The following is a 15,564-nucleotide window of genomic DNA, read 5'->3' as shown; positions in this document are numbered from 1 at the left end:
CCCCGGGCGGCCGCGATCAGCAGAGCCAGTGCAGCAAGGTGAGCCTCCTTCACCGTAAATAAACATTTGTGCTGCCCGTTGGGGTTCTAATGTTGTGCTGCATGTTGCAGCAGAAGTCACATCTCCGGCAGGACCTTAACAACCACCCTGCTTAATCTCCTTACTCTGCCGCACAAGGAACTGGCCTTCCAGAGACAGGCAGAAGCTTGCCCAGACATAAAGATACAGTCACTGGCCACAGGGCTGTGATCGGAATGTGTGCTCTAATTCATGTCCATTTCATCCCAATAGTTACCAAGAAGAAAGCACAGCCTCTGCTTTTAAGAATCTGAAAAATTTCTTGGGAAGGCGAATGCCGTTGGAATGAGTGAATGCAACGTGGTCTTAGTGTTTTCCAAAAGCTGTAGAGGGGATCCTGTTCCACAGTGAAGGTAAGAAAAAGGCAGTGGGTGTCTTAACATGTGAGCAAAATGTTTGGAGTAAATCACTAAGGAAGCTTATTCAGAAGCAGGAGAGACGTCCAAGCGTCTGTCACAGGTCTGCCTTGCCCTGGACAGAGCTCTGCTTCCCACTGCGTCCAGAGGGTGACCGATGACAGGTATTCAATAGCATGTTTGTCGGCAAAGAGGGTTCATTTGAATTCATTTAGTGCCAGGGAAGCAGAAAGAAATGACACATCCCGTGGGGAACAATAATTGAAACAGGGCAGATTTCTTATCAGTGTGGAGACCAGAGCACATGGAAGAACATGTTTAAAATGTGAAACCAAAAGAGCCATCAAGTCACAGTCGTATCAGCAAAAGCATCCTTCAGAGACGAGGAAGAAGCAGACCCCCGGGACACAGTCTCATTGCCTGGTGCAATGGGCTTGCTTTGGAAGAACTGTTAAGGGCCCTGCAGGCAGAAGGAGGTGACACTGGAGGGCAACTCAGACTCCAGAAGGAGGAACAGGAGAAGCGGTAGATCCCTGAGCGAACACGGCGGACTATATCTCATAGTCCTCATAGAATGATTTTGGAAGTTTTCCTTCTTCTTCTAATTTTGGGAACGGTTTGGGGAGAATGGGTATTTACTCTTCTTTAAAGGTTTGGTAGAATTCACCTCTGAGGCCTCTGGTCCTACACTTCCGTTTGTTGGGAGTTTTTTGATTACTGATTTAATTTCATTGCTGGTTATCCATCTCTTCAACTTTTCTATTTCTTCCTGTGGCGATGAGGTTCTACATCCCAGTTGCAGTAGTAAAATGTCAATTGTAAGTAGATTGACAAGTAGAGTGAGAAGTTAATCTATGTTGTAATCTGTAGAGAAACCACTAAAGAAACTGGGAAGAGATATAGCAAAAAAAAAAAAAAAAAAAAAAAAAAGAAAATTTAATAAAAACAAAATACTAAAAAATATTCTAATAATCCAAAAGAAAGCAAGCAAGAGAGACGGGGGAAGAGAAAGGATATAGCTAAAACATAATAGGTGGAACATGTGGTGACATCTAACACCGCTGGATCAATAATGAAGCTGGGCACAGATGACCTGAGCACACCACCTGAGACAGAGATTGTTAGACCAGAGACGAGCAACACAACCTACCTATATGCATCTACAAAAAATATAAAAACCCAGGCGGATTCTTCTTTTGAAATAGAAGGCAAGGAAAGTCCTAACAAGTCCTCTTTCAGTAAGTGATAGAAAAGTTGATGGAAGAAAAAAAAGAAAAGCTGATGGGAAACAAACAGGGACCTGGAAGGACTGACAGCGCCAGGAGCCAACAGGACCCCACTGACATTTACAGAATAGTTACTGAATGACCTCAAGGCATGCATCCTTCTTGAGTGCTAATGGGACATTCACTGGGGCAGACCATACTTTAGGTCATAAAACACACCTTAACAAATTTAAAACAAAAACAAAAAAGTCACAATGGAATGAAACTAGAAACCAATAAAAATATCTGGAAAATTTCCCAAATATGTGGAAATTTAACAGCACACTTCTAGATAACCCACACATCCTGGATGATCTCTCAGAAAAATTAGAAACTATTTAAACTGAATAAAAATAGAAATACAACATATCAAAACTTAGTGGTGTTCAGAGGAAAATTTATAGAATTAACTGCTTATATAGGGGCACTTGAACCCCATTGTTTATAGTAGCACTTTCAACAATAGCCAAATTATAGAAAGAGCCTGAATGTCCATCAACTGACGAATGGATAGAGAAGATGTGGTTTATATATACAATGGAATACTATTTGGCAACGAGAAAGAATGAAATCCTGCCATTTGCGGCAACGTGGATGGAACTGGAGGGTATTATGCTGAATGAAATAAGTCAGTCAGAGAAGGACAGATATCACATGTTCTCACTCATATGTGGATCCTGAGAAACTTAACAGAAGACCATTGGGGTTAAAAAAAAAGTTAGAAAGGGAGGGAGGCAAACCATAAGAGACTCTTAAAAACTGAGAATAAACTGAGGGTTGATGGGGGTGGGAGGGAGGGGAGGGTGGGTGATGTGCACTGAGGAGGGCACCTGTTGGGATGAGCACTGGGTGTTGTATGGAAACCAATTTGACAATAAATTATATTTAATGTAAAAAAAAATTTTTAATAAATAAAAAAGAATGAACCGCTTATATTAGAAGCATTTAATTAGAAAGAAGAAATAAATGCTTATATTTGAAACAAAGGAAAATTAGAAATCAACAATTTAATCTTCCACCTTAAGAAATTAGAAAAAGAAGAATAATGTACACTGAGAACAAGCAGAAGGAAAGAAATAATAAATGAGAGAAATCAGTGGAATTAAAAACAGAAAGACCATTAAAAAAATCAGTGAAACTGAAAGCTGGTTCTTTGAAAAGATCAATAAAATCGATAGACCTTTAACCAGACTGTTGACAGAAAGAGAGAGAGAGTGAGAAGGAAGGTTAAATGACCAATTCCGGTAATGAAGGAGGAGACTTCATTACTGGTCCCACAGACATTAAAACGACAGTAGGGGAATGTTACAAACTGCTCTGTGCACATACACTTGACAGCTTAGATGAACCAGACCAATTATTTGAAAGCAACAAGCTACCAAAACTCATCCGAGAAGAAATAGAGACCCTGAATAATCTGAATAATCCTTTCTCTATTAAAGTAGTTGGCTTCACAAGGGAAAAGCCTGAGAATGAGAATTCCAGATAAGACAGTTTCTTTAGTGAATTTTATGAATATTTAAAGAAGAGGGTGCCTGAGTGGCTCAGGTCATGATCTCCCAGCTCATGAGTTCGAGCCCTGTGTCAGGCTCTGTACTGACAGCTCAGGGCCTGGAGCCTGCTTCGGATTCTGTGTCTCCCTCTCTTTCTCTGCCCCTAACCCACTTTCATTCTGTCTCTGTGTCTCTCAAAAGATAAATAAACATTTAAAAAAAATGTAAAGAAGAAATACTACCAATTCTATACAATCTCTTTCAGAAAATAGAGGAGGAGAAACACTTCCCAACTGATGTCATGATGCCAGCTATTCACTGACAACAAAACCAGGTACATGTCAATATAAGAAATGAAACAACATACAAATATCTCTGGCAAACCCAGATATAAAAATATTCATCGATATATTAGCAAATCAGGTAAACAATATATAAAAGCAATAATGCATAATGACAAGCGGGGTAAAAGGCTGGTTAAACCTATGAAATTCAATCAGCACAATCCTCCATATTAACATATGAAAGAAGAAAAACTCCATGATCATTTCAAATAATGCAAAAAAAAAGTGACAAACTTCAAGATTCATTCATGACAAGAACTCTCAGCAAAGTAGAAGGAAGGAACTTCCTTAGTCTGATAAAGGGCATCTATTAGAAGATCTACAGTTGGGGCACCTGGGTGGTTCAATTGGTTGAGTGTCTGACTCTTGATTTCAGCACAGGTCATGATCCCAGGGTCGTGGGATCAAGCCCTGTGTCGGGCTCCATGCTGAGCATGGAGCCTGCTTGAAATTCTCTCTTTCTCTTTCTCTCCCTCTGCCTCTCTCCCCTCACTCATGGTCTCTCTCACTCTAAAATAATAATAGAAAAAGATCTGCAGTTAATGTGCTTAATGGCAAAAAACTGAACATGTTCTCCCTAAGATCTGGGACAAGAAAAGTACACCTGCTCTTTCCACCCCTTTCCAACCCCATGCTAGGGTGAGAAAGCAAGGTAAGGGTAAAGGAAGATAAAGACATTCAGACATGGAAGGAATAAGACCATACCTATTTGCAGATGTTATAATTGGGTAGAAAACCCAAGGAATTTACAAAATATAATGATATTCAGAGCTAATAAACAAGTTTGGCAAGGTCACAGAATACAAGACCAGTACTCATATGTCATACTCTTACGTACTGAGGGTGGACATGTGGAGACTGAGATTTACAGCTCAGTGTCATTCACAGTTGCTGCAGAGGGGCGCCTGGGTGGCTCAGTCGGTTAAGTGTCTGACTTTGGCTCAGGTCATGATCTCGCTGTTCGTGAGTTCGAGCCCTGCATTAGGCTCTGTGCTGATGGCTTGGAGCCTGGAGCCTGCTTCAGATTCTGTGTCTCCTTCTCTCTCTCTGTCCCTCCCCCGCTCATGCTCTGTCTCTCTCTGTCTCTCAAAAATAAATAAATGTTAAAAAAAAAATTCTGCAGAGGAAATGAAATATATATATACTTAACAAAACATGAACCAGATCTTTATGCTGATGAAAGCAGTCAAAGAAGACTTACTACTTAAGACTGCTTTAACATGTTCATTGATTGGAAAACTATCCCCCAAATTGATCTATGGATTTAATGCAATTACAACAAAAACCCCAGCAAGTTTTTTTTCTAGATAAAAAGGCATGTTCGAAAACTTTTACGGAAAGGCATAGGACTGGATTAGCTAAATCAATTTTAAAATAGAAGAGCAAAGTTGGAGAAGTCACATTATCTGATTTTAAGACTTACCGTGAAGGCAGGGCGTCTGGGTGGCTCAGTGGGTTAAGCCTCAGGTCATGGTCTCACGGTTTGTGGGTTCGAGCCCCACATCAGGCCCTGTGCTGACAGTGCAGAGCCTGCTTGGGATTCTCTCTCTCCCTCTCTCTCAAAATAAATATATAAGCTTTAATAAAAAAAAAAAAAGACTTACTGTGAAGGATATAAAGACAGTGTGGTATTGGCAAAAAGACAGATACATAAATCAACAGGAAGTAGAGGGTCTAGAAATAGACCCACACAATAAGGCCCATTGATTTTTATAATCAATGCAAAGGCAGTTCAATGGAGAAAGGATCAGCTTATCAACACATAGTGTTGAAACAATTGGACGTCCACATGCAAGAAGATGAACACTGATAGACACACTGATCTGTAAAAATTAACTCAAAATGGATCAAAAATATAAATGCAAAATCTAAAACTATAAGACTTTAGAAGAAAACAAAGGAGAAAATGTTTTTACTTTGGGTGAGAAATTGAATTCTTAGACATGACACCAAAGCACAAACCGTGAAAGAGAAAATGGATAAAGTGGACCTCACAAGAATCAAATGTTTTGCTCTGCAAAATATGCTACTAAGAGGGTGAAAAGGCAAGGCACAGGCCAAAGGGCAACATCTGTGAGCCATGCATCTGACAAGGGATTTGCATCCACAATATACTAAGAACTGCTAAACAACCCAATACACAAAGGCAAAAGATTTGAATGGATACTTCAGCCAAGAATTTGGGAGGGCAGATAAGCATACACAGAGTTGTTCAACACTGTTAGTCGAGGCAGAATGAAGAGGAACCTCACAGTGTGGTGCTGCCTGTGTCCATCAGAATTAGCACATGGTGGGGGAGGGGAGAGAAAGAAAGAAAGAAAGAAAGAAGAAAGAAAGAAAAGGAAAGAAAGGAAGGAAGAAAGAAGGAAAGAAAGGAAGGAAGAAAGAAAGGAGGAAAGAAAGAAAGAAAAAGAAAAAAAGGAAGGAGGAAAAGGAAAGAAAGGAAAGAAGGAAGAAAGAAAGAAGGAAAGAAAGGAAGGAAGAAAGGAGGAAATAAAGGAAGGAAGAAAGAAAGGAGGAAAGAAAGAAAGAAAGAGAAAGGAAGGAGGAAAAGGAAAGAAAGGAAAGAAGGAAGAAAGAAGGGAAGAAAGAAAGGAGGAAAGAAAGAAAGAAAGGAAAAAGAAAGGAAGGAAGGAGGAAAAGGAAAGAAAGGAAAGAAGGAAGAAAGAAGGGAAGAAAGAAAGGAGGAAAGAAAGAAAGAAAGGAAAAAGAAAGGAAGGAAGGAGGAAAAGGAAAGAAGGAAGAAAGAAAGAAGGAAAGAAAGGAAGGAAGGAGGAAAGAAAGAAAGAAAGGAGGATAGAAAGAAAGAAGGAAAGGAAGGAAGGAAGGAAGGAAGGAAGGAAGGAGGAAAGGAAGGAAGGAAGGAGGAAAGAAAGAAAGGAGGAAAGGAAGGAAGGAAGGAAGGAAGAAAAAGAAAGAAAGAAAGAAAGAAAGAAAGAAAGAAAGAAAGAAAGAAAGAAAGAAGGAAAGGAAGGAAGGAAGAAAGAGCGAGCAAACACTTGACAGCATCGAGTGCTGGTGAGGGTGCAGAGCACCTGGAAGTCTCTTCCGTTGAGGTGGGAATTGAAAGGTGACACAGGTCCTCTGGAGAAGTGGCAGCGTCTTTTAATGCTACACATTCACTACCATGCAATTCAGTAATCCCATCCCCAGAGAAGTGAAAACTTATCTCACAGAAAAATCTGTGCACAACTATTTATACCAGCTTTATTCATGATCACCCAAAGCTGGAAACAATGGAATATGTCTCAGCAGGTGAATGGATGAAGTGTGGACACCTGCACGAGGGGATACTGCTCAGTAACAAAAGGAACCAGCTCTCCATGGGTAACAACTTGGATGAAGCCATGGACACCCTCTGGGTGAAAGAGGCCAATCTAAAAAGGCTCCTGTTTTGTGACATTTCACAAAAGGCAAAACTTTAGAGATGGGGAAACAGATGCGAGTTTCCAGGAGTTTGCAGTGGCAGAAGGGTTTGACTCCACCAGGGAAGTCCGAAGGAAGTTTCTGGCATGATGAAATTATTTTGTGTCCTGATCATTTCTTTTTATTAGAAAAAAGTAAGTTTTATGGTATGCATATCAATTAATCAATCAAATTAAAATGAAAAGGAAAGAGTATAAGTTTTAAAAGTTTCAGAAGTGTTGTCAATATTGGCAACTAACATCTCAGCCTGTCCTTTTGATTTGCATTTTGGATCCTGTTTCTAAGCTGTCAGTTTACGTTCTGGGTTCAGATTCTGAATTCCAAGTTCTGTGTTTAGAATCTTGACTCCAAACGCAGATTCCAAATTCTGTAGTTGACGTCTCCCCACCGTTTGGTTGTCTGAGGCGAATTCTGTAGCACAGAGCTCAACAAACCATGACTCCTGGCGAAATCAAGCCCCCCACTTGTCTCTATGAATCCCCAAGGAAGACCAGTTTTTTATATTTTAGGTGGTTAAGTAAGCATCTTTATAATATCTTCAATTTGCCTCTTGACCCATAGAGCTTAAAATATTTACCATCCAGCCCCCAAGGCAATGTTGGCTGACCACACGCGCGGATTCCCTGAGTTCTGAGGGGTTCGGGTCTGCCTGTGGCCCTTCTGTTACCAATGTGGGTCAGTTGGGCAGGGCGTAGGGTCCCTGGCCTAGATGCTCTTTCCTTGGTTATCTTAAATATGGCACTCCATTACCTTCTGGCAAAAAAAAAAGGACTCTCTGGTTTTCTTTCCTTGAAAAGTGACCTGGGATTTTTGTCTTCTGACCAAGTCATTTCTCTTTTTCTTCCAAGTCCACCAGTTTTGTTAATAGACGCCTCAGAGCCGGTCACTCTGGCTTGTGTTTCCAGCACTTGATGTCCTCTTTCCACGCATGCCTTCCAGTGAGGTTTCTTCTTTGGGACGGTTTCCCGGACTCCCAGAGTTGCAGAGGCTCCCCCAGGGGTACGTGGCCCTGCCTCTTCCCCGCCCCTCCCACGTTTGCAGTCACCGCGTGGACAGAGCATCGCTGTGGCTTCCCACATCTGTGCTTCTGTGTCAGCTTGCCCAAAGTTGGGGACTATTTTAAGTCCCTTCCTGGGATCCGTCGTCTGGCTCCCAAAGGCTGACATTCTGCGCCCTCCTTCTCAGCCGCTCTAGCCACGCTGCCCTTCCAAGGCTTCTACCACTTGCTTCTTTCCAGCTCCTTGTACATTGTGGTTTTCACCAATTTTCTAGTTCGGTCTTACGATGTGCTGGCTGAATTTAATGACACGCAACCTTCAGTGTGGGTTAGAAATGATCCCATGAGTCCATCCCAGTTTACTTCAAGAAGCAGAAAATGAACTGGTTGAATCCAATTAATATTACCAATGGTAATAAATCAGCTATGAGTGTGTGAACGACTAAACTGAGAGCCACTGCAAATTGAAAGACACTTGCTTACATATTTCAATTATTTGCCTATTCTGTTTCTTTAGGGTTTGGCTCCAAATCTTCATTTACTCTTCTAATACCTACAGTTATTTCTGTGCAAGTGTATTAAACTTACCAGTTGACTATTTGAATAACTAATGTAGCAGGGGTGCCTGGGTGGCTCAGTCGGTTGAACGTCCGACCCTTGATCTTGGCTCAGGTCATGATCCCGGGGTCTGAAATAGAGCCTCACATAGGGCTCTGCATTGACAGTGTGGAGCCTGCTTAGGATTCTCTCTCTCCCTCTCTCTCTCTCTCTCTCTCTCTCTCTCTCTGCCCTTTCCCCCTTGAATGAGTGTTCTCTCTCTCTCTCAAAAAAAAAATAAATATTTAAAAACAAATAACTGATGTGACATTTATTTAAGACAACTAAATTAAATACGTCTTTGTGTACAACCTGCCATTGGTCTGGTATCCTGTGAGTCCACACAAACATGAAGAAAGACGAAGTCCACCGGATAGATAAGTGGGGAGGTGGATTCAGTGGAGGTCAGCAGAAGAATAATTTCAGGTACGAAGTCGGGGATAGAAAGGATGAGGACAAACTCTCAGTTGGCACTTTGGTTTCGGGAGGCGCTGATGCTGGTCAGTGGGGGCCCGGTGGGTGAGTGCATCACCCTTGCACAGCTGGCCGAGGTGCCACCCACCTGACCCCAGTGCACCCGGATGAGCGCCTGGCCCTCCCGCGATGCTCAGATGCTGTCCTGCACGCTCCCCGGTGTAAACAGCTAACCCTGCTGTGGTGTAACCCTGTCTAAACCCTGCCTCCTGGATCGGGTCTATCCTGTGCGTATTCAAGACCACAACGTGCCCGGCACCTGAGTGCCTCTCCTGTTCCCGTCTCTTGTTTCCATGGCACGGCTCAGCTTGTGGCACACTGTAGCGTTTCCTGATGCCACGTTCCGGCCTCTGCTCAGTGGAAACAAAGCCCCACTGTGCGCCCAGCACCTAGAACAGGCACTCATGAACACCTGTCGAATAGGTGAATGAAGGCTCCTTCCACAGAAGGAACTGGCCTCACCCACCTGTCTTCCGTGGGTACAAGCAACCACAGAGTAGAGGTGTCAGGAAGCAAGGGGGGTCAGGGCTGGCGAACAGGCCGAAACCGCCAGGAGGGGCTCCAGGGCACACCTTTCTTGGAGGTCCTGTCGGCTCATTTCACGTCTCAGTCACTTTCCTCTGCAGGCCGTGTCCTGCAGCACGAACCTCCTTAGTGTTCCAAGAAGACTGATGTGCCAGCATATCGAAAGCGTCTCAAACACCTGAGAGATGGGTGAGAATTCAGGTGGTGCCTGTGGGTCGGGCCGGGCCCCACGCATGGGCCAGGTGTCTCGGCCTCACGGGGACTTCAAAGGTTCGGGGAGAAAAGGGGCAACCGAGGCGCAAACAGGTGAGTCAGCCTCATTGTTCTGTGTAACTGAGACGTCAACTGGGTCCAAAGTAAAAATATTTATTTAATGAGCAAAAATGTGTGGCTAATTGGTTTTTAAAAGCATACTGCTTCCTGCTCCTTGAGACTGAAAAGAGACCTTTGAAAAAATATTTCCAGGGACTGAGTTCTGAAAACGGGTTTTGGCAGTTAAATGAGTACAGAAAACAGTGTATAAGCCGCAGGAGACAACTCAGGCTTTTGCGGGCGTCTGGAGGAAAGTGGAGTACGGTGGCCCCACGTGACCCTCCCTGCCCTCCAGGGGTCTCCATGGGAGGCGGTCTCCATTAGTGGGGAAGAGCTGAGGGCAGGAGGCAGAGCGGGGTTTGGATCTGAGCAAGTTTCATGGCTCCTTCGAGCCTCAGTTCGCTCCCCCGTAGAATGCGTGTGGGAGAGAGGATCTTCCATCCCGTAGCGCCTTCGTGGGATCCTCACGGCTACTGACCAAGACGACACGGGCAACCTGCCTGGCCCAGCACGGGGGAATCGACCCCTGAGGGCCTGCTTCTCTGCCTCCTCTGAGGACGGCTCTGCCCCGTCCCGAGGCTGGTCGTATTGCCCAGTGTCCCGGAACACTCGTCAGGGGCGTGGTCTCCCCGCCCCGCCCGGGCTCTCCTGAGATGTGGGAGGAGGCAGACCCCGTGGAAATGTCTTCCTTCAGCCCACCGTACAACACAGACTGGACAAGGGCACCGCGGAGCAGAGTCCTCGAACGTAAAGACAACTGACCATCTTGGGAGCTTAGGTAAGGCATTTCACACCTGCAAAAGTCAACTTTCTGCGTATGAAGGGGCTGATCAAGGCAATTTCTGAGGTCATTTTGTATTTCGACTCCCGTGGCCGCTGTGAGCAATCACCACAGACTCATGGCTTCAAACAACACAAATCCACTCTCTCCTGCTGTGGGGCCTGATGTCTGAGGCCAAGTCACTGGCGGGGTTGTGCTCCCTCTGGAGGCTCCAGGGAGCGTTCTTCCTGCCTCTTCCAGCTGCGAGTGCCCCAGGCGTCCCTGGGCTCCCCCTGGCCGTGTCCCTGTGACCTCCGCCTCCCTCGTCCCAGGGGGGCCAGAGTGTGTTTCTCGCGTCTTCTCTTCTTTTATGTGATTGCATTTAGGGCCCTCCAGAAAACCCGGGACAAACTCCTCCCAAGATCCTTAAATTAGTCTCATTGAGGTTCGAGAGATTTTACACGGATTTTGTTGGGGGGAGAGAGGAGTACTTCTGGTTTCATAAATGTTTTCCCAAAATAGCCTTTTCGGGAACCCACCATCAGCTAAACTATAAGCTCTTTGTAGGCAAGACCTTCCGCTTTGGTTTTGTTCTGGGCAGTACCACAGTGATAAGCGGAGGCGTGGTCCCTGTTCCGGGAGTCTCGTCACTGTTTGTCTTAACTGTTGGTGATTACGCACGAAGGGCAGGAGGCCGGGCTGTCGGAATTCTCGCTCACTTTGTAGCCGGGAAACCAGTCGATTGTTTCCGGTTTCTGCTTATACTTGGCCCCGTCTGCTCCATCATCTATACAAACCGCCTGGACTTGGCCAGGTTGGAACTGAGCTCAACCCCAGAGCAGAGGGAGGGCCGTGCCCACCCCAGGCGTCTCTTCCTCTCTGACTGAGCCTCAGGTACAGGAGAGCCCCTTCCTCCCCACTCTGCTGGCAACACCCACCTCCACGCCCCGTCCGCCCCTCTTCTGGGAGCCTGTCTCTCTCCCCCCAGGCAGAAAGGGAGCCCCTCCACATCTGCCTTGCGGAGTATCACGTCTTGGGGACGTCCTTGACTGCACACTCACCACCTGGCACGGCCCGTGCCACGCGTGGCTCGCCCACCACAGCGGGGGGGGATGCGTTTGGCTGTAGCAGGGTCACTGCACACTGGGGTCTTCTCACAGCTAGAAGGCTCGGGGTAGCTGGGACTGGCATTGGTTTGGAGCCCAGGCTGGGAACCTGTGCAATGCCAATTTTCCCCTCATTGTCCCCAAATAACTGCTGCAACCCCAGGCATCACAACTGTGTTCAAGACAAGGAGAAGGGGGGGCATGGCATGTGCCACCTACACTTATTCTTTTTTCCAGAAAGTCAAAACTCTACCCCAAAATGCCATGGTAGCCTCCTGCTTACTTCTTGTCAGTCTGAAATGGAAATCGGCAAAATTGAAGAGGTAGGGAAGCACCGGTTGCCTCAAAACCCTGTTAAGTTTTTAGCGACGGGGAAATCTGTGGTTCAGAGAGCGGCTTGCCCGGCCACACAAACTCGTGGGCCTGCCCACGGCGCCTGCTGGTTCACAGGCCGGCTGGCCTGCTAGAGACGGTCCCTGCCCCCAGCTGTGTCGCTCAACAAGAACACCATCTCGCAGACCAGTGTTCCCACCCTCCATGCTGCCCGCTTTACGGTGGACGTAACACACGAGCCGTAAGAGTGGGCAGCACCTGACCTTTCTCCTTGTGTTTGCCAAGCTCTGCCACATGATGACTCTGAGCCCAACAGGGAATCCCGCCCCGTGGGGATCTGCAGGGATCGGTGCAGGCTGGGGGTGGCCAGCTCTCTGGAGACATTAGGGCTGGCTGACCTTGGCTCGTGGGCAAAGGACCAGGGTGGGGGGCAGGGGCTCCGTGTGGCCACACTCTGCCTGGTCCAAAGGAACCCTGAGCCCTGTGCTCACTAGAGTCTCAGAGGTAGAGAGCGGGCTGCGGGTCCCCAGACCCAACAGAGGTGGGGTGACACCTGAGGTCCATCCCTCACTTGTCCTGCATCTCTCCCTGGCAGTTTAGCAGCCGAGTAGGTAGTGGGAGGGAAGGCAGCGGGTGGGCGCAGAGGCAGCTCCCACTGGGAAGACCCTAAGTCCACAGCAAGAAAGATGCAGGGTGGTTATGGGATGCAGTGTGCCCACAGTGGAGCTGACTGTCCCAGATGGTGGGCAAAGTCCCTGACCTCCGGGTAAGGGCCAAGGCTCAGAGGCCTGGGGAGCTTGCAGACCTGTTCCCGTGGTGCCACTGCTGCTTTGCCCCCACGCTGCTGTAGTGTGCAAACATAGGCCCAGTTGCCCCGTGTCCCCTTCCAGAAGGAGTTGGAAGTCCCCATCTTCCTGAGAAGTCTTTGGATTTTAGGTGTTGGCAACCACAGGACACCGGAGCCTCTGTTCCTCTCTCCCCCTCCGAAGCCCTGACCGGGACAGGGGTGGCTCGGGGACACAGGGCACCCAGCCCACGGACAGAGACTGCTGGATGGGGGGAGGCTCCCCGGGCTCTGTAGGCGGGGTGTGGAGGCAGGGGTTTCCACTGGACATGGACAGGAACGGGTCACATTAGGCCTCATGGGAGTTGAGCTGCGGCCAAGCGTCTGGACAGAGATGCGGTTGCTGGCAGCAAAGCTGAGCTCGCCCCGCATGAGGGGTTCTGCTTGTGTTTCATCCGGGTCTCGCATTGCGTCTGACACCTGAAGTCGGTAGAATGCTTGCCGGCACTCCGAGGTGAGACAAAACCCCCGCCCACGCTTCCCGGGGTGGGTGCATTTTCCTGCTCCGAGGACCTCGCTCCCCCAGGGGAGGCCCCCTGGAGCTGCAGGCCTCCCCAGCAGAGGCCTGGACTCTCACCTTCCCGGAAATGAGGGGCAGAGTCACGTGCCGTGAGTGCTTCCCGAAGACAAGTGGAGTCCACACAGCTGGACTTGCTCCCGGCCTGGAGCCGTGGCCACCCACAGCCTGTCCCCCCGCCTGCCTGGACAGCCCCCACAGCCTCCACCCTGCTGACCACACGGCCCGGGGCCAGCGCAGAGGCAGCACCACCCGTTTCTCCGAGTTATGATTAGCCACGTACGAGGTTAGCACACTAACACGAGCCCCCCAAACTACCCTTGATAGTTGACCTTAAAACAGCCCAGAAGGGGCCTCACACCCCATCTCATTTTGCTCCGAGGAGAGGGGTTAGTTGGCAAAATGGCGCACGGACAATTCACAGGTAGCAATGTTGCTCTTGCTGTTGGAAATACGGCGGGGGGCGGGCTCTTGGTTTGTGGGTGAGCACGAGCCAGCCCTCGTCAGATGCTTCTTCAGGAGGAGGATCTGGTGGGAGGTGGGGAGGACCGTGCCCGCTGGGCCGCCTGCCCCTCCCTCCCTCCCAGCGTGGCCCTCGGGAGACACCAGTAGCCACATCAGACCACAGGCACGTTCCATGAAGTCTCTGAATGAGGTGTGTTTGCAGGGCACCCGCTGTGTCTGGGTGGGGGGTGTCTCCAGCCTGGCCAAGGGTGGGTTCCATCACCCGGCTGGGGAAGGCCGTGTGTGTGAGGGTATGTGACTGTGAGCGTGCAGGTGCACGTGCATGAGTTTAGTGGGCTCACTAGAGACTGGCGAGGTGGGCTTATCCTCGCCGCACAAGAGCCCCTGTGTTTGCTGGACCTGGCACAAAACTGGCACAAAAGCGCAGGTGTGGAGCCTGTGCCCTAAAACTGCACCCAGGTGGTCACTCTGTTTCCTTGCCAGTGAAACGACACGATGCTGGCTTACACCACAGGATGGAGAGGGGAAACCTCATAGTAGGTAACAGAGCACTTCAGAGGCACACAGCGAGCACCCCTCAGCCACTCTGGCTCCCAGGGATGGGTAAGCTCCCCTGTCTTGGGGAAAGTGGGAAATCACCCCACATCGCAGGTCTCTTCCCACCCCCACCCCTTCCCTGGCAAGAACCGTGGTTTAGGAAAAGTCCAGACATCCCAGGGCACCTCTCCAGCTGCCCAGCACAGTGGACATGGGCACATCCTCAGATTGGTCTGTCTCCTTCTCTGGCCTCATCTCTAGGGATGAACTGACCCCAAAGTTGCTGCCTACAGTTTGGTGATTGAGGCTGAGAGGCCCGGAAGCCTCCTTGGAATGTTCTAGAAAGCTGTGGAGGGCTGCAAGCAATGGAGAGCTCGGTGCACGGGGGGGCCCTCCACCCCTGTGTCCAGTGCCTAGCCACCCGGGCTCCCCCCAAATTTCTCCATGCAGCCCCTTGCACTGGCTACGAACACGCTTTCTGGGTTTTAGTCTCCCTGGGTGGATTTGGTCTCCCTGAGCTGGATAAAAGCATTCCCAGAGTTGAAAGGCAGTTTCCTTGGGTCTCTGGACAGGCAGGTGCTGAGCTGGGACAGGGCTGTGTTCCCTCAGTGGTTTCCACACACCTGTTGGAGACTATTCCGTGAAACCCAGTTCAATGCAGTCAGATGTGCCAGGACTCAGGACAGGATGCCACGGAGTTTCCTGCTGTCTCCCTGGGGGGTGAGTGGGGGCTATGTGGGCCAGGGCTTAGGAAGTCCCTGCCTCCCCTTCTAGATCCTTCCTGCTCTATGGTTTCATGGTGCCAGCTCCAGGCTCCAACACTCCTGGCTCCATCCAAAGAGCCCCAAGAGGAACTTCGAGACAATACTCCACCAGACTTGTCAATGTAAGGAAATGGAAACAGGTGGAAGGTCCAGCAATGGAAGGTGAGTCAGATGAACCTGGGTTTGGTTTATGATCTGATGGTCCATTACAATGGATGTTTAGGGGCAGTGGGCGGCTCAGTGGGTTAAGTGTCGACTTCAGCTCAGGTCACGATCTCACGGTTCGTGATCTTGAGCCCCACGTCGGGCTTGCTGCTGTCCGCACAGAGCCCGCTTCGGATCCTCTGTCCCCCTCTGTCTCTCTGCTCCTC

The sequence above is a fragment of the Panthera tigris genome, chromosome A1 (assembly GCF_018350195.1).
Source record: "Panthera tigris isolate Pti1 chromosome A1, P.tigris_Pti1_mat1.1, whole genome shotgun sequence".
Taxonomy (NCBI): Eukaryota; Metazoa; Chordata; class Mammalia; order Carnivora; family Felidae; genus Panthera; species Panthera tigris.
The sequence above is the reverse complement of the archived record's forward strand: the minus strand, read 5'-3'. Positions refer to the sequence as shown.